At 44.5% G+C, this 23,350-nt stretch overlaps 1 long non-coding RNA gene across 1 annotated transcript in view; it reads right to left on the bottom strand.

Moving 5' to 3' along the window:
* LOC126980988 (uncharacterized) overlaps window positions 1-21,297 on the bottom strand; it is a 78,420-nt gene extending 57,123 nt beyond the window's left edge. Inside the window, exons 1-2 of the long non-coding RNA XR_007733694.1 lie at window positions 19,568-21,297; window positions 18,781-18,901 (exon numbers count right to left, since the gene is read on the bottom strand). This is a non-coding gene — a long non-coding RNA (uncharacterized LOC126980988). The remainder of the gene's footprint in view (window positions 1-18,780; window positions 18,902-19,567) is intronic.
* Between the last annotated feature and the right edge of the window lie 2,053 nt (window positions 21,298-23,350).

Here is a 23,350-nt window from a genome sequence, read left to right as displayed (position 1 = left end):
CTCTCCTCTTTGCTCGTTCTTTCTTTCTTCTCGCTCTCCTTGCTCTCTTTCCTTCCATACTCCCCTCCTTACCTATAGCATCCTCTCTCCCACTCTCTTTCCCTCTCTACCTGCATCCTCGCTTTCCCGTCCCTGCATGGTGAACTGAACTAATTATGTGCAAACGGCCACCTCACTCTCCCGCCCTGACACTAATGCGAGTCTGTCCTCCGCCCACACGCAGATTCTCTCGTTTCTCAAGGTACTCCGGAGGTCTGCATCTTGTCCCGCTGCCAAATGAGACGCCGCCTTGCCTTCCCTTCTCTCGCCAGCCTGAAGGTCGCGGGGATTTAATAAAGTAATGTACGGGGCGGGGCCAGCTAAGGCGATGGATCAGTGCGCGGGAGATTGATGGAGTGAGAGTGATATGAAGGGTAGTAAGGGTGGGGAAGGAGATATGAGAACAGGAGAGGAGAGAGGTAAGAAGAGAGGAGAGGAGAACAGATAAATGGTAGGAATGAAGGAAGGATAGCAAAGAAGAGAAGGAAAGGTAAGGAAGGGGAAGAGATAGAAGTGTGATGATAGGGATGGAAAAGGAGAGAAAGGAGGAGATTGGTAAAAAGAGACAAGAAGAGGAATGGGATGTTAGGGATGAAGGGAGTCGCAAAAATTAGGAGTGCATTGGTGAAAACAGAAGACAGAGGGGTGATGGTATGCACGAGAGAGGAGAGATGAGAACAGAAAAGCAGAAGAGTAGCGGTAAGAAGAGAAGAGAGGAGAGGGATAGAAGTGATGGGGGAAGAATAGCAAAGAAGAGGATTAGTAAGAGAGTATAGGAGATAAAAGTGATGATAGGGATGGGATGGAGGAATGAGAGCATAAGAGAAAAAAATGGAATGAAGGGAGAGAAGAGAATAGGGGTGGTTTAGATGAAGTAAGTAAGTGGAAAGGAATGGAAAGAAGAGGAGGGGAAAGGAAAGTGATGGTAGGGATGAAGGAACAGTAGCAAAAAAACAGGACAGGAGAAGATTGTTAAGGAAGGAGATGAAAGAGGAATGATGGCAGGGACAGAGAAAGGATAACACAATAGAGGAGGATTAGTAAGAAAATGAGAGGAGAGAGGAAGAAGAGGAGGGGAGAGAAAAGTGATGGTAGGGATGAAGGAACAGTAGCAAGAAATAGGACAGGAGAAGATTGTTAAGGAAGGAGATGAAAGAGGAATGATGGCAGGGACAGAGAAAGGATAACACAGTAGAGGAGAATTAGTAAGAAAATGAGAGGAGAGAGGATGAAGAGGAGAGGAGAGAAAAGTGATGGTAGGGATGAAGGAACAGTAGCAAGAAATAGGACAGGAGAAGACTGTTAAGGAAGGAGAGGAAAGAGGAATGATGGCAGGGACACAGAAAGGATAACACAGTAGAGGAGGATTAGTAAGAAAATGAGAGGAGAGAGAAAGGAATGATGGTAGAGAATGAGGATTTGGAAGAAGATTAGCAGGATAAGAGAGGAAAGAAGTGGAAATACTCCCTCCTCCATAACTGTTTTACCTCTACGATCTTTTCTCCTGTTTTTTTTGGGCGGGGATTTTCCTTCTTTCCTTTACTTTTTCCTTTTCCACATTTCTTTACTTTTTACTGCCTTCTTTTCTCCATCATTATGTTACTCCATTCCATTCATTCCTTCTCCTCCTCCTTTTAACCTTTCCTTCCTCTTCCGTTTTCCTTCTCTTGAGTCTTTAACTTCTGACTCTCCCCCACTCTCCCTCCCTCCCTTCCTGTCCCCCACTGTCCTCTCCCTAAACTCTCCAGCTTCTAATTTCCTTTCCTCCCACTCTCTCTCCTCCTCTCTTATGCCACAAACTTTCTTAATCAAGGACTATAACTCTACTTCCAAACACGATTATAATAACTAATTCCAAAACTCCCTTTAATTTCAATTGTCTTAGTGTTACATAACCTATTTTTCTTTTAACGTTGGCCAGCTGAAAACTCAAATACTTCAGCCGTCTTAAGAACAGATGTGTAACTTAGTATTGTACGAAAAATAATAATGAAAAGAAGTATTAACGTAGAATTTCAGGATGTTCCCCAGTTAGAAAATGAAAAAAAAGTAATATTTGGTGAAGGTGATTTAGATACTTCCTAACGCTCAAGGCTCAGTTTTATCAACATTCTCGTATAAATTTGTTTAGCTTTCTTATGCACCAAAATTAAATACAAGAGTGAATTGGGAAAGCATTCAAACATCAACCAAAGAAGCGTCAGTGTTATATATATGCTTATTAGTCCTTAAAGGCACGATATATAGCATTTCTTAATTTCTTTTCTGAGCTGGATGAATAAACAGAGGGAACAAAAAGTATAATAAGATCAGAAGTTTCGTTTTCCCCCGTCATCAAGTCATCACTTCAAAATTTAACATACATTTGTCTATATCATGTTTGAGACACACACACACACACACACACACACACACACACACACACACACACACACACACACACACACACATAAGTTGGATAAATGCAGATACGGAAACGGGACCACACGAGCGTAAATCCGCAACTAGGTAAATACACACACATACACACACACACACACACACACACACACACACACACACGGGATCATTAGGTTATCAGCGAGAACACACAGAGCAGGAGTGAGAGGGTAAACCTTTCCCCTTTCAACATAAACAACATCGATAGATTATCACCAGCGCTCCCATTCTCTCTCTCTCTCTCTCTCTCTCTCTCTCTCTCTCTCTCTCTCTCTCTCTCTCTCTCTCTCTCTCTCTCTCTCTCTCTCTCTCTCTCTCTCATTACGGTGACATAACTCAGTATCATCAACACCTGTTCAAACACCAGCAGAAGAGCAAACACACACACACACACACACACACACACACACACACACACACACACACACACACACGCGCGCGCGCGTCAGAGCCACAACGTTTGATTCACTCGCCGTTTGAAGACTTGGCAACGACGAGGCTGTAAATTACGGAAACATTTGTAACGGGCGTAAACAATCTCAGGTGAGTCAGTGGGTCGTTCCTTGCGTGGATCCCTCATTACATGACGCACAGGTAGGTGGGTAGGTGGAAGGTGGCGTGATGTGATTTACCTTTTTTTTGTGTGTGTGTGGGTGTGTGTGTGACAGGAGGTGACAGCAGGTGACAGGCCGCAACATACCTACAAAAGCGCTGTGCCCTTGACCACTGAAGACGGACACTACCCACCCACACCTCACCGGTCCTCAGTTCCTCTCTGATCATCGCGAAAACCTATAGTCACTAGACAGCCCAATACCTAGCATGGTGGTCCTTATTTTCTACTTTCTTTTATAGTTTACGATCTAATACACATTCTATTTTGACAACTTCCCACTAGCAGTCTCTTCCCAGCGTACCTTCCCCTATATTTAGCTGCAGATTAAATAATAAGCCTTTGATGTCGTGTAAGCTGATGTGGATTTTGGCTGACGGCTGCAAATTTATCAGTCCATCGTTGCTTTTATGTTCGAATCCAGGTCATTCCGTGCGACACTCCGTCAACACACAGGCATAGCCATCACCCTCTCAACCTTCCCCACATGACCCCCGGGAAGGCCACGATGGGGTAGAATAAAGCACTCAGGAGGTAATGAGTCACACGTCCCCAAACAATGGCTAAAAGGGAGCTAAAAGGTGAGGAACTCGGAGCGACCACACACCAAATGGAAGCGAATCTGTCTGCATCAGAAACCACTCTAAACATTATGACTTATTTCCAACCATCTCAGTCTAGTCTGTTCGGCGCAAATGTATCAATGATCAGAAAATAAGCAGATTGAGCAGATGGCTGAGTTTTCCTGTGAACATATAGGACCATACTATTAAACCTTTCGTCGTCCAGTCCCAAACATTTGACATGGCTTTCATAGGAGCTGTGGGCCTTTCTGGGGGTATTTTTTTTTATTAGCCCTGGTGGGAGTTTGACAAGGCTTCTGTACCATGAACTTTAAAAACACTCATGAGAATGCATTTTACCTCCTTTTTTGCTTTTAGAAGTCATTGATTGATTGATTGATTGATAGTTTATTGTTGCAAGTAAACAACAAAGGAGAAGGGAGGAACATGCCAGAGAAGTCATTGATGTGAGAGTCTGTAGTGTCTAAGTACTAACGGTGCATCTACTGTCTCATATTAACTCTGACAACACCAGTACCGTACTCCTTCTATGTGAAATAAATGTAAAGGAAACGAAAATAGAAACAAAATTCGTGGAACTACAAATAAGTACAAGTACAAACAGCCTTTGTTTCCAGAAAGTTCCTCGCTAACTTGGAGATGCCGCGACAATTCTAGCAAGTTGGCCGCAGACACTACAAAGCCATCATCTTTAAAATACCACACACACTACACACACACACACACACACACACACACACACACATGCACACAGACACAGGCGCAGCACCCTCACCACCTTCACCAGACACACACCCCTGTCGCCACTAACCAAAAGTCACCCCCCTCACGAGACCAGCTAACAACACGGTCACCCTCACTATAGTAGCACACAACCACATACTAACTGCCAACATCACCGCCTGAACACACTGCAATCACCATCATCACGCAAACCAAAATCCACCACCCTAACGCTCTTCATCACCACGAGAACAACACAACACTCACAGCGGTCCCCTTCACAACATAAACAGAACCCCAGAAATCACTACCACTATAAGTAACACGGCCACGCAAGTCACTTCACATTAGAATCACCTCTTTAGCCAGACCACGCTACAGACACACCACTACCAACGCTATACAAAACCTCCTCCCCCTCTAACATCCTTTATTTCCATTTTCTCGAGCGCAACAAACAAAACCTTCACTTCACATTCATCATAGTATTACAACCCTCAAATCATCGCTATTACTATCATCACTACCTTAACTAAAACAATATTCATCACCATCCTTCCTTGTCCTCACTTTTTCCTTATTGAGTTTCTTTTTTTTTATCAGAGGTTTAGCAAGAAGAGGAAGTGGATTCGTGGAGAAGATAAGGTGGATAGACAAGGATAGACAATAGGAGTGTACATATGCATGGTGTAGGAGCGCTAATTGGGCTAATATACGTGTAGTTTCTTTCCCTTAACTCACTCTCCCTTTTTCCCTATCTCTCCCTCATTCTCTTAATCACTATCGTACTCCTTCCTCTCTCACCCTCTCTTCAGTCTCAAATCTCTCCGTCCCATCAGCATCCCAATTCCTTACAAACAATTCACACACACACACACACACACACACACACACACACACACACACACACACACATTCAGGCGGCTCGAAGTTGGCACCCTCCCCTCCAAGGCTGGGAATAGCGCGACCCCCACCGTGAAGTCAATGAAACACGAGGACCGAGTAAACATGCTTCAGCCGAGTTTCTGTGTGTCACCTTTGGCTGGTGTCTTTTGTTTTCACGTGTGCCGGCGGTGTGCGAGAGAGAGAGACAGACAGACAGACAGACAGACAGACAGACAGACAGACAGAGAATAAAAGTGTGTATGCGCAAGACAGGTAAGGAAAAGAAAGAAAGAAAGAAAGAGCAAGACGAAGAGAGAGAAAAAGAATAGAGAAAGGGAAAGAATTGGCCGAAGTGGTGTGAGTGTTTGTAAGAAGATGAGAGGTAAAGAGTGAAGATGATGGGGGAAGAAGAGGCTGAGAAGAGGGATGACGCAGGCAGGCGATTCACACGTGTAAGAAGAGGGAAAGAAAAGGAAGAAGGTGGGAGGAAGAAAAAACAAATAGAGAAGAAAGGATAAGATGAAGAAGAGGGTGAGAGGAGTAACTGTATTGGTGGAAGAGGTGATAATGGTGATGATGATGATGGTGGTGATGGTGATGGTGGTGATGATGATGGTGATGATGGTGATGGTGGTGCACAGACAGAGGTCGCCGACATCAGATGAAGGCGAAGAACATCATTCGTATTTATTTTCGGAAGGAACTTTCAAAACATTCTCTAGTATTGTCAAAGCAAACATCAGTGTGTGTGTGTGTGTGTGTGTGTGTGTGTGTGTGTGTGTGTGTGTGTGTGTGTTTCCTAGACAGAGGATAGATATATAGATAGGTAGATAGACAGTGTGTGTAAGAGAAATATGATAGATAGAAAAATACATATAGATAGATATATTTATAGATTGACAGAGTCTGTGTGTGTGTGTGTGTGTGTGTGTGTGTGTGTGTGTGTGTGTGTGTGTGTGTGTGTGTGTGTGTGTGTGTGTGTGTGTGTGTGTGTTGGTTATTAATGGTTTTCAGCTCCTCACACACGGTGGGCGGACGTGTCGTGTTATGCCCGTCAATCTACAAATGGGGGGTTCTGTCAGCGAGTGTCTCCAGGTGTTGTACTCCGAATGAAAGGTGTGCTGTCATTGCCTTGTTCTGTGCTATGGGAAATTGATCAAATGTTCTATTATGGGTGACGAATATGAGGATGAATTATGGTGCAACGTGAATATATATTTTTTGCTATTCCTTTTATATGTTTTTTTTTCTTTGTTAAGACGCACCTGGTTATATGTCCCGATAAATTATTCGGGTAAACAGATGATATACACATATTGATTGTGTCCAAAAAAGCCTACATATCATCACTAAATCTCTATCATAATTTCATATTTCCACTTACAATTAAATTTAAATATGTTCGCATACGCTATGGCAATTTTTCAGTTTTACACTCACAAAACATTACATAATTGCTTTTAACCAATTTTTACTACAGGTCTACTTTTTCACGCAACTTTGCTAATGGTATATACAGAGACCCGTCGGAGAGGAACATTTCTGGCGGCTCAGTCAGTGAAGATTTTTGGCGTCTTCTCTTCCACTCAGAAAAAAAGATGCATTCCTCCAAACAGGGTTCCTCCCCAACAAGTGACGCATAACCAGCTCGAGGCATGGCGCTCTAATACCTGTCCTTACTAATGGCACATATTTATCAATGCACATATCCATTCGACAACAATGCTCATACACCTCAAGACTCGCTACGCCCACTCATCCACAAAAGAAATGCAACTCCCTCAATACTCGTTTCTTTCCCACAAGACTTCCTTCTTCCTCTCCTGCAGCAAAACGGTTTAAGTACCTCAAGAAAAGTCGGTATTCTTAAATGCTTCTGGCTCTCACATCAACTATTTCCAAAGTCCAAAAAGGAGATCAGTCTGGTTCTAATAAGTGTTTTTGTAGATTCATGGTACAGACGAAGGGTCACACTACCACCAGGGTCATGAAACTACGTCTGGAAATGCTCAAAACTCCTGCGAAAACTGTGTCAAATATGTGTGTTTCGGCGACTAAATGTTTAAGAATGTGGCCCTTACTGCACCAACTCATCCACAAGAGGTATGCAACTCCCACAACACTCACTGCTCTCCTATAAAACTTCCTACCCACACTCCCGCGGCGACCGATGACTTCCTTCCTTATCTGGACACCTGCCGCACCCCTTCCCGTGCGCCTCACCACGCCCTGGCACTAACTACCCGACACACCTCTTGATTGCTGACTAACGGCTGAGGCTCCGTAAATCAAGGCACGCTCAACAGCTGCACCTCAGACACTTCAGCACATACCCTTTTTCCCTCCCTCCCTTCCTTCCTTTACCTCGTCTCTTCCGCCCAGTTACTTCCTTACCCTCTTCTTCCCTTTCTCGTCTCTTACCTCCTCAGACACTTCAGTACCACCCTTTTTCCCTCCCTCCTTCCCATCTTCCTTTTACCTTGTTTCTTCCTCCGTGCTACTCTCTTATCCCCCCCTTGTCTTTCTTGCCTCTCAGTTCCTCTTCCTCTTTCTTCCTCACACACTTCAGCTTCGCCTCTTTTTACCTTCCTTCCCTCCCTCCCTTCCTTCCTTTCACCGTGTCTCTTCCTCCTTACTTATCTCTTACTCTCTTCCCCCCATTCTGTCTCTCACTTCCTCTCACCCTCCCTAGCAAACCCCTTTTTCTTAACTCTTTCCTCCGTTACGCCCTAAAAAAACATATCTTCCTCCCTTACGTAACTCTCTTGCAACGTGACCCTGCCTCCCTTTCCCTTTCCGCCTCTCACTTCCTCTCACCCTTCCCAGGACGTCTTTTTATCCTTAACTTTATCCATCATCGACCCATTTAAAAAGCCATTTCTTCCTCCCTTACATTCTTATCCTTACCCTTCTACTACCAGCTATGTATCACCTTCGTCTCATACTCCCCAGCACGTACATCATCCATACCTCTTTCCACCCTTTACACTCTCTAATACCCCATCTCTTTCTCCCTTATTTCATTCCTACCCTTACCATTTTACTACTTTTCATTCACTTCCTTCCTCTTACTCTCCTAAACACGCCTCTCTATCTTTGCCTCTTCCCATCCCTTACACTCTTTAACCCCCTGACTGCGGATTTCCTACCAGAAGACCTCACCAAGCTACAGGAACAAAAAAGTGGCTGCTACAATTCAATGAAGAAAAATGTAAGGTCCTGCACCTTGGGAGGGGATATCCAGCACACCAATATCACATGGGAAACACTCCACTATCCACCACAGAGCCAGAGAAAGACCTGAGAGTGTATGTTACCAGGCTACCAGTGAAGGCGAAATCCGTGACAATCGCAGCGGAAGGGTTAAGCATCTCTTCCTTCCTTACGTCCTGACACCAACCTTTCCACCAGCTCAAAATCACTTACTTCCTCTAACTTACCTTCCCCAGCACGTCCCTTATCCTTGACACTTCCCATCCCTTACACCCTTGAAAAAAGCATGTCTTCCTCCCCTCCTTCCTTACCCCCACCCGTCTATCCACCTGGTTCTCCATCTCTTCCGGTTGTCCTACCCCGCCACGCCCCTTCAAACCCCACCCATTCCTCTCTCTCACTCTCCTTACGTGCTCCCTTCCCTCCCCCTACATATATAACAGTCGGCGCTAGAGTCTCCTGCAGCTTTTCACGTCACTGCCAGGTGTGTCCCGACCACCCTACCTCACCCTACCTCACCCTCTACAGGCTTGTGTCGGGGGTGTTCACGACCGCCCTCACTCATTCACCCTGCCACCTACCCTCCCTCCTTCAGTCAGTCTCCCTCCCAGCCCTTCCTCCTTTCTCACCATCGTCCTTCCCCTCCCTACCTCATTCATTCACTCACCTTCCCTCCCTCCCTCTTTCTCTCCCCCCCTCCAGCCTCCTTCACTCAATCTATTTCTCTCCCATCCTCCCTCTCTACCTACTTACCCCCCATCCTCCCTCCCTCTCTCCCTCCTCCCTCCCTTGCCTGCCAACCTCAATTGCCTCGTTAGTCAACACCTCGTCGTCTCAGTCTTGTTCTCGCCTTAGTGTCGATCTTCATTTTCTTAACGTAGGGTCTTTAGTGATTCTTCCTGGGTTGATTGATTTGATGGGGTGCTGGGATGGGCTTTAATTAATTACAGTTCAATATGTTACGGTAGCTAGTTTTTTCATTTATACGGGAAACACGTCAGAAGAACTACTAAGACATTATACTCTTCATCTCTTTATAATTCCTTCGAGATCATAATAGTGTTTGTTCCTAAAGACTCAAAGTAACGGGAAAATATATAAGTCTGAATAAGTATCTCATCTAGTTTTATTTTCATCCTCTCATCGTATCGCCACAGAGCGCAAGGATTCCATAACATAACCACGTACAAAGATGCTATTCACTCAAACAGGAAGAACCACGGACCTAATCTCCTTTTCATCTCTCTACCTTTCTCTAGAGGGCAGATGAGGAGCCATCAAAACACACACACACATTCTCCCACCCCATCCCACCCATCCCTTCCCACCATCCACTCCAACCCCACCCCACACACATTCATCCACCCCATCACACCCAACCCTCCCTGCTCCTTCCCCTTTCCCACAAACACTCTCCAATCCCTCCACCCTCTCCATCCCACCTTACCCTGCCCCATCCCGCCCTGCCAACGATCATATGGAAATGTATGTACAAGTGAGGCGCTAATGGACCCGGGGCTGTGAGCAATTATTCAAGCGCCACAGAAAAGGGTCCACGCCTCGCCCCGGGACACGCGCGTATTAATGACGTTCAAACCTTTCCCTTACTTTCCCTTTCTTTACGCTGTGTGATGGTCGTGATTCAGCTGGCAAGGAGGGGAAGGGATGACCGAGGTGGTGGGTGGAAGGAGGTGAAGGTTGGGGCTGGGGATGCATGGGTATAGAGAAGGGAACGTATGGGGGAAGTAAGAGGGAGAGATGGAGGAAGTGTTATGTAGTGAGAAGGGATTGGCGAGGTGTGAGAGAAAGTGAGAGGAAAGGAAGAGATGGGTTAGGAGGACGACGAGGAGGAAGAGGAGAAGAAAACGGAGGAGGAGAGTGAGAGTAAGGGGGAAGTGAGGGGACGAGGAAGTGTTATGTAGTAGGGAAAGGTTGGTGGGGAGGTAGGAGAGGAGGAAGGGATGGGGAGAGAACAACTAGAATGAAAAGGAGAGGCAGAATGAAAAGGAGGACGATGAAGATCCAGTATGAAGAAAAGGATGAAAAAAACGAGATGGATGTTAATGAGAGGCAAGAGAACTACAAGCACAGGAGGAGGAAGATACAAGAAGCTACACATCATTGTAAAGAGGAGTACAAGGACGAGGAGGAATAGAAGAAGGATAAGGAGAAGGAGGAGGAGAAAGACGAGAAGAAGGGCGATGAAGGGAGAACGAGGAGAGGGAGGAAGAGGACGAGGAGGAGGAGGAAAAGGAGGAAGACGAGCAGGAGGAGGACGAGGACGAAGACGAGAGGAAGGTGGATGATGAAGAAGAGGAGGAGGTGCTTGCTCTAAAGACGGAGAGGCAGCAGCTGTACCCCAACACGAGCGTCACAAGGGGACGAGAATAATGGAGAAAACGAACCACGAGGAGGAAAAAGAGGTGATTGAGAATGTGCTTAACGCTATCCCTGTCACCCGCTGGCACTCTCCGCGAGAGGGGGAAGGGAGGGGGCGGGGGTTGTTGGCTACCGTGGCACTGCGGCACTCACCCCCCACGCCCCCCAACCCCCACCTTGGCACGCCCCCTCCTCGCCTCGATGCGTGCCACCCTTTATCCTCTCTTGCTCTAACGCCGCTTCTCTCTCCTTGATCCTCTCTCATTACCTCTCCTCCTTTGCTTTTTTTTTTCTACTTCCCTCTCCTTCTTCTTCCCTTTCTTCCTTCTCTCCAGGTCTATCACTCTCACATCGATTCTCTCCTTCATCCTCTCATGTTATCTTCTTTTCCTTCTTTCCTTTTCTTCTACTCCTTCCTTCCTTCCATCTTTCCAGGTTTATCATAGTTTTTGCATAATTATATACAGTGAAGATAGTTACTTACAATAACTGGTATTATTATTGTAAATTATTATCAATACTAACAATATTGTAATTATTTGCTGTTATCATTACTGTTAGAAATATCACAATTATCGTTATCTATATTATTCCGATTATCATTAATGCTATTTCTATTCTTCTTCTCCTCATTTCACTTATCATTATTATTATTCATTATCACAATTATAACAGGAAAAGCAGTATTACTAGTGTAATTACCAGTAAAAACATTAGTAGCACCAGCAGTAGTAGTAGTAGTAGCAGTAGTAGTAGTAGTAGGCAGAGTAGCCGTTTTTGTTGGTGGTGGTGATGGTGTTGTTCCTGTTGTTGTTGATGATGGAGATAATATCGGCAGCAGCGGGGATGGATTTATCGGTAATATCAGCGGCATCAGCCTCTGTGAAGTGTGTAATTAAAATTTATCGCGCGCTGTGAATAAATACTGAACTGGACAGTCACACCGCAGCAAAGGCGAAGCATTTAAACGTTATCGGGAACATATGTGACGTGCTGAACATGTATTAATACTGAATACAGGGAACGAAAGCCGAATTTGCATGTATTTCATTTTTTTTTATTTCTCACACTGAGGCTAGAGAAAAAAAAGAATAATTTTGACGAAGAATAAATTATAACCCAGCTGTTGAAAGTGTATTTTCCGCACTAGTAAGAATTAATATTACTGCTTTTCAACAACTACAATTTATACGAGATATTTTTACATTCGTTGCAAATTTGATTGATCCATGAAGTAAAAATTTTCAACATTATCCAAAGCTTTTACTCTCATTAAACCCGGAACTGTCATAAAACCCAGTGATGTGATGATGAGAGGCAGATGAGGAGAGCGGGATGCTGAGGTGTGTGTGTGTGTGTGTGTGTGTGTGTGTGTGTGTGTGTGTGTGTGTGTGTGTGTGTGTGTGTGTGTGTGTGTGTGTGTGTGTGAAAAAACTCATATGTTTGACTTGATTCACGTGATTTACTCGTTCGAATACTTTTTTCTTCTTCCAAGTAGAGCGATTCCCTGATACGATAACGCCGGGATACACGTTACATCAATCAGCTTTACAACCTTCGCCATCACCATCATCATCGTCATCAGCAGCCCCGTTGTCATCACCCCCGGGCCGCCTCTCCCACACGGGCGCGCTGGGAGGTACGGACTCAGGCATCAGTAAACACCGGTCAAAAACGTGCAGGAAAAAAGGAAAAGGCAGACCACCCACTCACGCTGAACACACACGTCCACCCACACAAACACTCCCACTCACACAAGCCTTCTAACACACACCAAGACCCACACCTTTGCTCACTCACCTTCTCCCTCAGAAATTCTCACAAGCACACACACTCATGCTTTCCCACATCTGCACACCCACTCCTATATCTTCCCACACAAGCAAATCCTTATCTAACTCACTCTTTCGGTTATTTTTGTTGCCCTATGTTTACAGGAGCAGGGCTATTTTCTCGCTCTTGATATTCCTCCTTTTCATTACTCTTTCCCATCCCACACAGAAACATACACACATCTACTCATCCATTCCATCACATCTGCCCCCACACATTCACCTGTCATATACTCAGGCCAGTAACGCAAACGTGAATCTAAAACGCGGATATTTTGTAGGACAGTAAATAAATGAGCAAAGATCCATGTAAATAGTACATTTTTTGTTATATTAACGCAGAAAAAAAAGAGAAACATTACGTCAGTCACTAGCATAACAATGAACAGAAAAAAAACAAGAACAAGAAGAGCGAAGAACAAGAACTAGAACAAGAAGAGGGAAAGGAAAATGATAACGTGTAACATCAACAATTATAAAAAAAAACAATAATGATGTTAATAATAATAATAATAATAATAATAATAATAATAATAATAATAATAATAATAATAATAATAATAATAATAATAATAATAATAATAATAATAAAAATGATAATACCAACAACATTAATAATAACAGAAACAAAAACTATAATAATAACAACAATGGCTAAATCATTACGCCGGGTGGCAGTTAATAAAACAGCCTCTCCTATTTCAATTAAGAGCAACACCATAAAAGCAGAGCAATTAAATATAAACAAGGTACTGCCAATTACCAGAGTAGCCCCGCACGTAGATATAACAATACACACAATAGTAGCAACACAGCGTTAGTCAGCGATTCCCGAAGAGACAATCAACATTCGTGATCACCAAATTAAAACCCTAATAATTCCGGAGCGATAATCTGAATAATCGAATAAAGCGCATTAAAATTACTCTGATGTGGCGTATTACAAAGCCGTGCTGGAGGCGGGCCCGGCCGACACAACCAACGCGGCAAGAGTGAGTGTTGGGATGTTTAGTATGTTTATGAAAGACAACGAAAACTAACTGAGAGAAGGGAGAACATACTACTATCTAAAAACAGCCAAAGAAGTGTTCATTAACTGATTGATAAAACTTCTGATGCTAAAGAGTAGAAGCAAGGACTTTTCACCACAAACGATCCACTCCTTTTACTAACCACCGCAATGTTGCTTCCCTTCCTCTTCAATATTGCTATTTTCATGATAATTTTTTTTTCTACACTTCCTAATGCATGTTTTAATTTCTTTCCCCGGACTCATTGTACACGACTTCTTACTCTATATCAATCTGATGCCATTCAACTTAACAATGCAAGAGTTAATCAACATCTTTATACTTTCATTCCTCTCTCCCTATAGCTTTTATCTTCTACAATAGCCTTCTTTCTTCAGTATCTTCTTACAACTTGAATCTCTTTAATAGTACGAGATCCAGACACTTTCTAACCTAAACTGATAGGGAGAGAAAATAAAGTGTGTGTGTGTGTGTGTGTGTGTGTGTGTGTGTGTGTGTGTGTGTGTGTGTGTGTGTGTGTGTGTGTGTGTGTGAGAGAGGAGGAGGCAGGTGCAGTTTCCTCTCTTGGTGCAGGTCTGTTCCGTGTTTTGAAATGTTTGGTGGTGGCGATGAAGATTATGTGCGCGGCGTCTTTGCGGGTGACCCTTGACAACCTCGAGAAGGGGAGGTGTTTACTAGAAGGACCGACATCTGGACGCTTCAAGGCACCCCGGCACGCCTTTACTGGGTTTATATGACTTTTGAACTTTCACAAATACCGAATATAATACGACTCTATACCCGGGGATCGTTGTAAAGAAAATTGAAAGATTAAATGCCATCTCCTAACAAACAAGCAAACGGCAGCTTCTGAACTGTTTTTCGCCTTCGTTGAATTTCATATACTTCCAATATTACCCAAAAGCTTTCTAGATATTTACTCCAGGAAGAGATACTACAAATATGAGAGCTATTCGAATTATTATAAAGCAAGGCACAAATAGACAATATGATGCAAATTTACAGTTTTTATTACAAGGGAGAAGCTTGTGAACTGATGAACGCTTAAGAACTGCTGGCCAGAAGAGTTTTCAGAACGTCAAAACCTCGCCATACTTTTATTAACAGAGAAAATTTATATATTGAGTGAAGTAATCAAGCCATAAAAGTGGTCCATAGAAAGTTCGTAGAGAGCGGTGTCTGGCATACTTATGTTGTTGGAGTTGATGTCAAGGGAAAGGTCTTGGAACGGGGGAGGAGCTCGTAATAAGGGCGTAAGTGCCAACACAGCAAAGTTTATGTTGTTTAAATATTGCGCATAATATGAGGAAAGAAAGTCCCATCAAAGACAGAAGTCGATCTTGTTTTAAAGGTGTTTTGCTACGTTCATTTTTTTGTAAAGAGGAACGAATAAAACAAACATATATAAAAAAAAGGTCTTTAGGTTAGTTGCGTAAGCGGCGCAGTGAAAACACCGTCAGTACTTGTATCACGTGATGGAAAGAGAGCGGAGTAAAGATAGTGAATAACTGCACGTCAGAGGGATGGATGTAGGCAGATCAGCGGGACGCAATGGTTAGTCCAGGAGGGTAGTAAGAATGGATATTTGCTGCAGAAGAAATCACTGAAATCAACCGAACGACATATTTAAATTAAGGGGAAAACAACAATCGACTACTGGATCGAAAACTTAAAAAAAAAAAAATAATATAAGTAGGAAGAGAGAAAAATAATCCATAGTCGAGCAGTCTGGTTAGCAGCGGCATTCATTCCACTATTACGCAAAAGCTTTCGAGATATTTACTCCAGGAAGAGATACTGCAAATAAGGAATAAGAGCGATTCGAATAATTATAAAGCAAGACAAATAGAGCATCTGATGCAAATTTACATTGCTGATAACAAGAGAAAAGTATCTGAGCTGATGGACGCTTAAGAACCTCTCTGGCCAGAACTTTTAAGGCAACAAAACCACAGGAAGATAATTTGAAGAAGCGATAAAGTGTCCAGTCTTCATATGAAAATTGCAACGAAGATGTTTAAAGTTCAAGCTAGTTACCATTTTCACTATTTTGACCCACGTTGCATTTTTTCTATGGTATTCTCTTCCTTTTTGCCCTCGCAGGTCTATTTTTCCAAGGCTCCGGGCGGTAGAAGGTCAGCCGCGGTGAGGGCGGCGCCGAGAGTCTTCCCTAATGTATGCAAACGAGCTCGCGTATATTTAGTTGATGCTCCAGGAAACGGAGCCCTTCCCTTCCTCTACAAGTTAATGGTAGGGATATGGACGAGGCGAGGGAACACAACCGTCTCCGTTTTTTCTCTTCCCTTTTTGTTCCATCTTGAGGAAAACAAATTAAAACTACGGTATCTTAGCTTCTCCTTATAGTATGTTTCTTCTTAGCTCGTATTTTTCTTTCTTCTTTGCATAGTAAGAAATTAAAAATAGTGGAACTTTGCAACGAAATGTGTGTCATATCTCTATCAGTTATTCATATATTTCTCACTTTTCGCTTCATTCCAGGCAGTGTACCATTACAATACACCATTATGAGATTGTTAATGTTTTTACAGCAAGGGAGGCAGCTCAAAAAAGAACATTAATCAACCTCAAAATCGCGTATTTAATAGTGCATTGCCTAGGATGTAACGAAAAATAAAAAGATGTCAAGAAAACCGACAGAAATATGCCATACGTTACGTTGCAGCGTCCTACTATACTTAATGTTCTACTTTGCAAAGAAGGAAGGAAAAGAGAGAAATGGGAGGGAAGATATTTGAAGGAAAAGATAGAACGACCATACTTCAGACATGTTCTCCTCAATACAGAACAAACAAGGAAGAAAAATGTACCGTATATCACATCATCAAATCCAACTTTACCCAAAAATTTATCTCCGAACATACAACGATAAATAAACCAAAAATGTTAGTGGGTTAGTTTTAAGATTTAGTTTACCAAGGTATTTATCACCCAGTTATCAAGGTTTTTCTGCCCTGGGTTACCTGTGCAGTACTTCGTGAACAGGTATGATTTAGGAATGACGAAAGAAGCATAATGACGCCAAGCAAACATCGTGGCAGTCGCTCAACAAGAGGGCGTCATTAGCCTGTCAGCGAGGAGCCTAATGAGAGTTGTGTTGATACCTGTTACCGCCGGCTTACACGCTGCTAGTAGTGGTGGTGGTGGTGGTGATGGTGGTGGTGGTAGTGATGGTGGTGGTGGTGGTGGTAGTGATGGTGGTGGTGGTGGTGGTGATGGTGGTGGTGATGGTTATGGTGTTGGTATAGTGGTGGGAGTGGCTTAGGTAGGGTATTATTTTCCTTCGTTTTCGTAACCCCAATCATCAACGTTGCTACTACAACCACTACTACTACAATTACTACTTCTACTACTACTACTACTACTACTACAACCTCTAACACTAATAACAATACTGCTGTTTTTACTACTACCTCCACTACTATGTCAAATACTACGGCAATCTTCCTTTTCTTTCTATAATGTCAAGCTTCTCTACCTATCACTGTTTTCTCTCCCTCGATCTCAGTCCTTCAGCGTGGGCCTCAGAGCGCCGGGCCAACACACACTCGCGTCTGTGGTACAAGGCGGCTGAGCGGGTCCTCCCTTCCCAACGGCCCAGAGCGGGAGAGACTTATATTCATACTGTATTTTTAGTGTGAGCGCCAGGACCTGCTCGGTGTCACCCCCAGCACCGAGGCCAAGGCGTGTGAGTACTCGGCCGCTTGCCACGCCCACGACACGCCGCCCACGCCAGATTATATTGGTCACTGCATACGCCCATCTTATCAAACGACCCAGTTCTCGGTCAGTGGATACGGGGTTCTTGCCTTACTTTCCTTTGACCGACCATTAGTACATATGCGCTTTTTCTTTACCCTTCATTTATCAACCATTAGAACATCCGCCTCTTTCTTTCCTTTACATTTATCAACCTTTAGTACATCAACCCTCTTTCTTTCCCCTCCATTTGTCGACCACTGGTACATAAGCTTTTTTTTCTTACCTCTCCATTTATAAACCATTAGTATATACGGACTCTTTCTTTCCCTTCCATTTATTGACCATTAGTACATCCACTCTCCTTCTTTCATTTCCATTTATCGTACAGCAACCCTTTTTTTCCGTCTCCATTTATCTTGCATGAGTACATCCGTCCTCTTTCTCTATCATCAATTTATCGACAATTAATTCACACGGTAATCTTTATTTACTACCCAAACCAGATCCTTTCGCCCTCTAGTCTTTTCATTTCGTAACAGTCTATCTTCCGCGATTCATCCCACCTTTGCATAACTCTGTGTTCCATTCCAATACATCTGTGCCTCTAGGTCGTCTTTTCATTCACGAAACCCAACTTATTATCGCCCTCTCTACTATTTGAGCTCATCTTTTCTCAGCGATAGTGAGAGTAGATTTTTTTTAGATTTTATTTTTTACCCTTGAGCTACTTCACTTACTGTAAAAACAATCTGCTACCAACACTTGCACTCAAAATCCCTTCGTGTGTCCTCCATACTATTTTTCTACTCCTCTGGTTCAAAGGAGGTGATTAGTGTGTGTTTATATATTTGTGAGTTCATGTGTGTGTGTGTGTGTGTGTGTGTGTGTGTGTGTGTGTGTGTGTGTGTGTGTGTGTGTGTGTGTGTGTGTGTGTGTGTGTGTGTGTGTGTGTGTGTGTGTGTGTGTGTGTGTGTGTGTGTGTGTGTGTGTGTGTGTGTGTGTGTCTGTGTCTGTGTGTATGTGTGTGTGTGTGTGTGTGTGTCGCGCATGGATACATATGGCCACGCTCTGGCTTGTCTCCACACAGGTGCAGGGTGAGACGCGCCACCTTTGTTCAGCCCGAGGAGCCGCGGCACCCAAGAGAATAATAAGCTGCAGATGTCCCCAAACCCTAAGGGCAAAAATGGAAAAATGACTCATAATCTCACCTACCAAACACTTACACGGCCCAGCGTTACACTGCTCGCCCTCCGGTAAGTTGAACACCTGTTAATTAGTTTGGCCCACATCTGATCACCTGACACGTGCCAGTCGCCACTCACCCAACAAAACCCCCAACAGAATCCATGATGCATATCAGCCACACTGCCATCGCTCCCCATCACAGGCTGAGCCACTAGATAGCAGACTAGAGTGAGCTGAATCCCCAGGCCTAACTTCAATCTTGGGGAAGAAATAGAGAAAGACTGAAATAAGTACATGAGGCAGAGGGATGCCGTGTTTTCGGTTATATGATGACAAAAATTCTGGGTGTAACAAATTGTACAAGACTAATTTTTACTTTGCTTTCTTATTTTTCTATGAATGAATGAGACTAAAAATACAATATTCTGTGTTTTCATAAGTAAGATAAGTAAATATAGCAGATTCTTGTACGATTATATCAGCGGATGAAGGAGTGAGTGAGAACACGAGAAGGACGAACAAAGAAGCGCCGTGAGGAGGTGGAAGGAAGGTGAGCAAGGGTGAGGGTCGTGAAGGGCGTTTTCAGTATGTGCAGGCCACGGAGTACGGGGGGAGGGGATGCATCTCAACAGTAGGGTGATTGCTGGTTCCCGGGTCAAACAGGACCTCAGACTGTGGGTGTAATTGGCTATATCTGAGCTTCCTAAGGTACATTTAGGTAAATGACTTTTGGAAACATACAGCGAGAATAAATAAATCAGTATCAGTTATCCTATGAACACTGAGGGATGGACAGTTGTTAAGTACGAACATGTGCCCCAGCGGTCGGTGTGCCGCTGTCTGCCCGCCCTGAGCCCCTCAACACACAGGCTGGCCTACGACTACCAAGGCGGACATGAACCACACCAACACTTGTCAACATACATGTCTCCACTCAGCAGCAGGGTATCATCGTCTTCTCCCATGGCCCCTACATTACGGGGAGGCTAACCCATGGCCGGGCCACGAGCGGGTGGCACCTCACAGCATACTGCCTCTGGAGGGACTCACTGCAGCGGGCGTTTTCGGTGAAAAGGCTGGGCCGACGAGGCTTCCAAGGCGACGCTACTATCCACCAGGATTACGCGAGTCACTACACCTTGACACAACATAAAACTGCGAGAGGCCAGGCCACCTGACTGCAGCAACGATGGGTGACCAACCGCTGGTCGCTCACATTTCACACACTTGTTGCTTCATCACCCCAACACTCCCTCCTCCTCGCGCCACAACACTTCACCCCCCTTCCTCCACTGTCTGTTCACAACTGAGCCACTCCACCACCTCCACCACGAGGCTGTGATCCATCACCACCCCTATGGGCGGCCCACTGGCGCCAGAACCCCACGTGGCTCTCGGGCTTGGCACCGCCCGGACACAGGCCACCACTGGCACACTTTTCGGGGACCCATAAAGCACATCACATCGCTAAGTGGCCGATAACACTCAGAGTGCAGTTCGCGAGTCTGCTGCTGGACAGATGGGCGAGACGGGGCGCTGCGGGAGGAGAGGTGGCACGGCTCATGTCACGCCCACCCCTTCACTGCCGCACTCCGCCCGCCACGCACAAAGGTACAGAAATAACTCGCCTCTGTTTTCTCGGCACCCTTCACGACACCTAGGCCAGCCCGCCGCCGCCTGCTGGCCACAATGCTCCTACTGTCCTTCATTACCCTCCAGCTTGGTCACGGCCATCTTTCTGCGGCCACGGTGTCCTGCACGATCACCGTGACGACAGCCGCCTCGCCCGGCTCAGCTGACAACTGCAAGTATATGTACCCGCCTCGGGGCATGACCGGCGCCGTTATCACGGCGCTCCACCCACGCTCCACTTCCCATTTGTCTCCAGTTGTAAGTCTTCCAACTACTCTACTCTTCTTGAGTACTTTTCTATACTCTCCAATCATATGAGTGGAGTGGCCACGCTCACCAGCCTCACTGTGCAGGCCTGAGCACTTCCAGCACGACACTCATTGATTTTTGTCACGCTATCACCGTGGCTGGATGTGAGCAGCGAGGCGCCTTGCCTCCCGTCACACAACGCTTCACTTCTGGCGTCACTCACGCACACGAGGCTCTTAAAGTTTATCTTAAAAGCTTGTTCCGCCTCGCTAAGTAAAACCACACACCTGGCTGCGATTATCAGCGCCTCACACCTGTACCTGGCCGCCAGCCCCACCCAGCCCCTGCCCTGCCTCAAGCCTGTCAGTCTCCAAGTGGACTGAATTAGCACCCTCATGTTGAAGCGATCGGCAGTAAGTCACTTTAAATCACGCACGTCAAAGATTTATTTCACCTATACTTTGAGATGTTGTGCATCAACTTGCTCACATACTAAAGAAACACACTGTTGTTTGATGGTTTATATGAAGATAACGAGTCTCATAAATTTCAGATGTACGGAAAAAATGACAAGAGAAGTGATCAACGAGCAAACTAACTCGATGCAACGCGGTGACGACTGGGAAGGTTACGATATGACGGCAGGGGACAAGGAGAATGTTACGAGGAAACGTCAATGACTTCAATTATGTTTGATGCCTCTCTACAGCCTGATGGCTTCCACAACACCCCGGAGCTGTGGCCTTCGGAGCTGTAAGTCACCCCCCTTTACACCACCACTACAGCCCCATGGCGGACCTCATGGCCGGCAGGTAACGGTGGCCGGGGGCAGGGACCAAGGGGCCATACCTTTCGCTTTATTTACTGATATATTTATAAGATAAAAACCGACGTGTCTAAAATAAACCTGGCTGGCTAAGAATAGTGGCGCAGCGAGCGGCAAAGCCCCTCCGAGGCAGGGAAGGAGGCGTGTGGGAGGCCGCCGACTTTTTGTTCCTTTTTCTCCATCTCTCAGCTCCTTAAAGATTTATCGACAGTGAAAACTGTTAATTAAACATTAAGGGCAGACAAAGGCTTCAGGTGCAATCCGGCTCCACAATATTATTAAAAATCACTAATTACCGCAATTAAAGAAATAAATATACGATATATAGCATTCAGTTTCCGACCTGTTGATAAATAAAATCGTTCTCTTATTATCTCCTCATCTGACGATATATGTTTGCAATCATTCGAATATGATTTCAATTTGTTTTTGCTTTCCCTGAGTTTTGGTTTTACAGCAGAAGAAACAGCTCAAGGGCAAAAAAAAGGAAACAATAATGAAAAAGAAAAGCCCGCTACTCACTGCTCCTATAAAAAGCGTTCAGAGGAGTGGCCGAAAGACAGGTAAATTTCTGGAGGAGAGGTGTCCCGATACCCTCCTCTTGAAAGAGTTCATGTCCTGGGCAGGAGGAAATACAGATGAAGGAAGATTGTTCCAGGGTTTATTAGCACTATGCATTTAGTAATCAGGAAAAAAACTGGTCTTTGTTTTAAGTTAATAGATAAAATTATACTAATAAATAAATGATTGTATATATATCTATATCTATCTATCTATCTATCTATCTATCTATCTATCTATCTATCTATCTATCTATCTATATATATATATATATATATATATCTATCTATATATATATATATATATATATATATATATATATATATATATATATATTGCACATAATCAGCTGTGCGTCCATTCAGCATGCACCTCCCACTCTCCTTCCTTTCCCTTGATCTTGGACAGCACGGCATAAGCCACCTTCCTTTTGCGTCTGGCTCTCCCCATTGCCATGCAGGTGCAGGTGGGGCGGGAGGGGGGGCAAGGAAAGGCTACGGTAAGGGGGGACACCGACTGCCCCACCTCACGACGCAGTGCTGTTTACCACCCCCGCGGCCCGTCCGCCGTTGCCGCTGAATCGCTATCAATAGAAAAATGGACGTCTGGTTCCCACAGTTTTTGGCAGAGAGGAAGAAGAGAAGGATTATTTTGGGCCGCAACTCTGGGCGACCCGCTGAGGACCGAGTCTTGGTGTGTGTGTGTGTGTGTGTGTGTGTGTGTGTGTGTGTGTTTTAGAGAGAGAGAGAGAGAGAGAGAGAGAGAGAGAGAGAGAGAGAGAGAGAGAGAGAGAGAGAGAGAGAGAGAGAGAGACACCTAACCACCTCCGATGAGTTACCCTCCAGCCCTTCATAAGTAAATGCCGAAAATTAGCATAAATTATAAACCCTTAATTACCCGCTCGTCTGATTTTTGGGGAGCGGTAAATATATATTCCACTCGAAAGGACGATTTACGGTTTAATGAGGGCGCATAAAGAGCTAATTACTTATGCCGTACTCCTATTAACCCCTCAACCAACTCTGCCGATAACTCCACCACCCTTACCCGTATCTTAACTCTTCCCTTGGCATCTACTCCCTTATTTAGCCCCAAGACCTTGTAATCACTGTCTCCACCATAAGCACAACAAGGAACTCCATTATCTACCTCTCGTCTGGCCACTCCATTCAATTTATTTTTTTATAGGAGTGTTTAGCGGACTTTTTTCTATTTTTTTGTCCCTGAGCTAACTCCTTTTGCCATCCTATTCACCATAAACACAACCAACACCTCCATAACAGCATAATGTTACCTACTATATAATTACCTAAACAGTGTCTTGGTTAAATATTTTTCTATCATCACCATCACCAACATCAGTCATCTACCAAACGCAACTGACTCAACACACTCTTTCTTTTACTAACATCATTATCACCACCACCATCTTCACCTCC

Source organism: Eriocheir sinensis, chromosome 46 (assembly GCF_024679095.1).
Source record: "Eriocheir sinensis breed Jianghai 21 chromosome 46, ASM2467909v1, whole genome shotgun sequence".
NCBI lineage: Eukaryota > Metazoa > Arthropoda > Malacostraca > Decapoda > Varunidae > Eriocheir > Eriocheir sinensis.
Note: the sequence above shows the minus strand (reverse complement) of the source record. Positions and strands in the feature narration are given on the sequence as shown.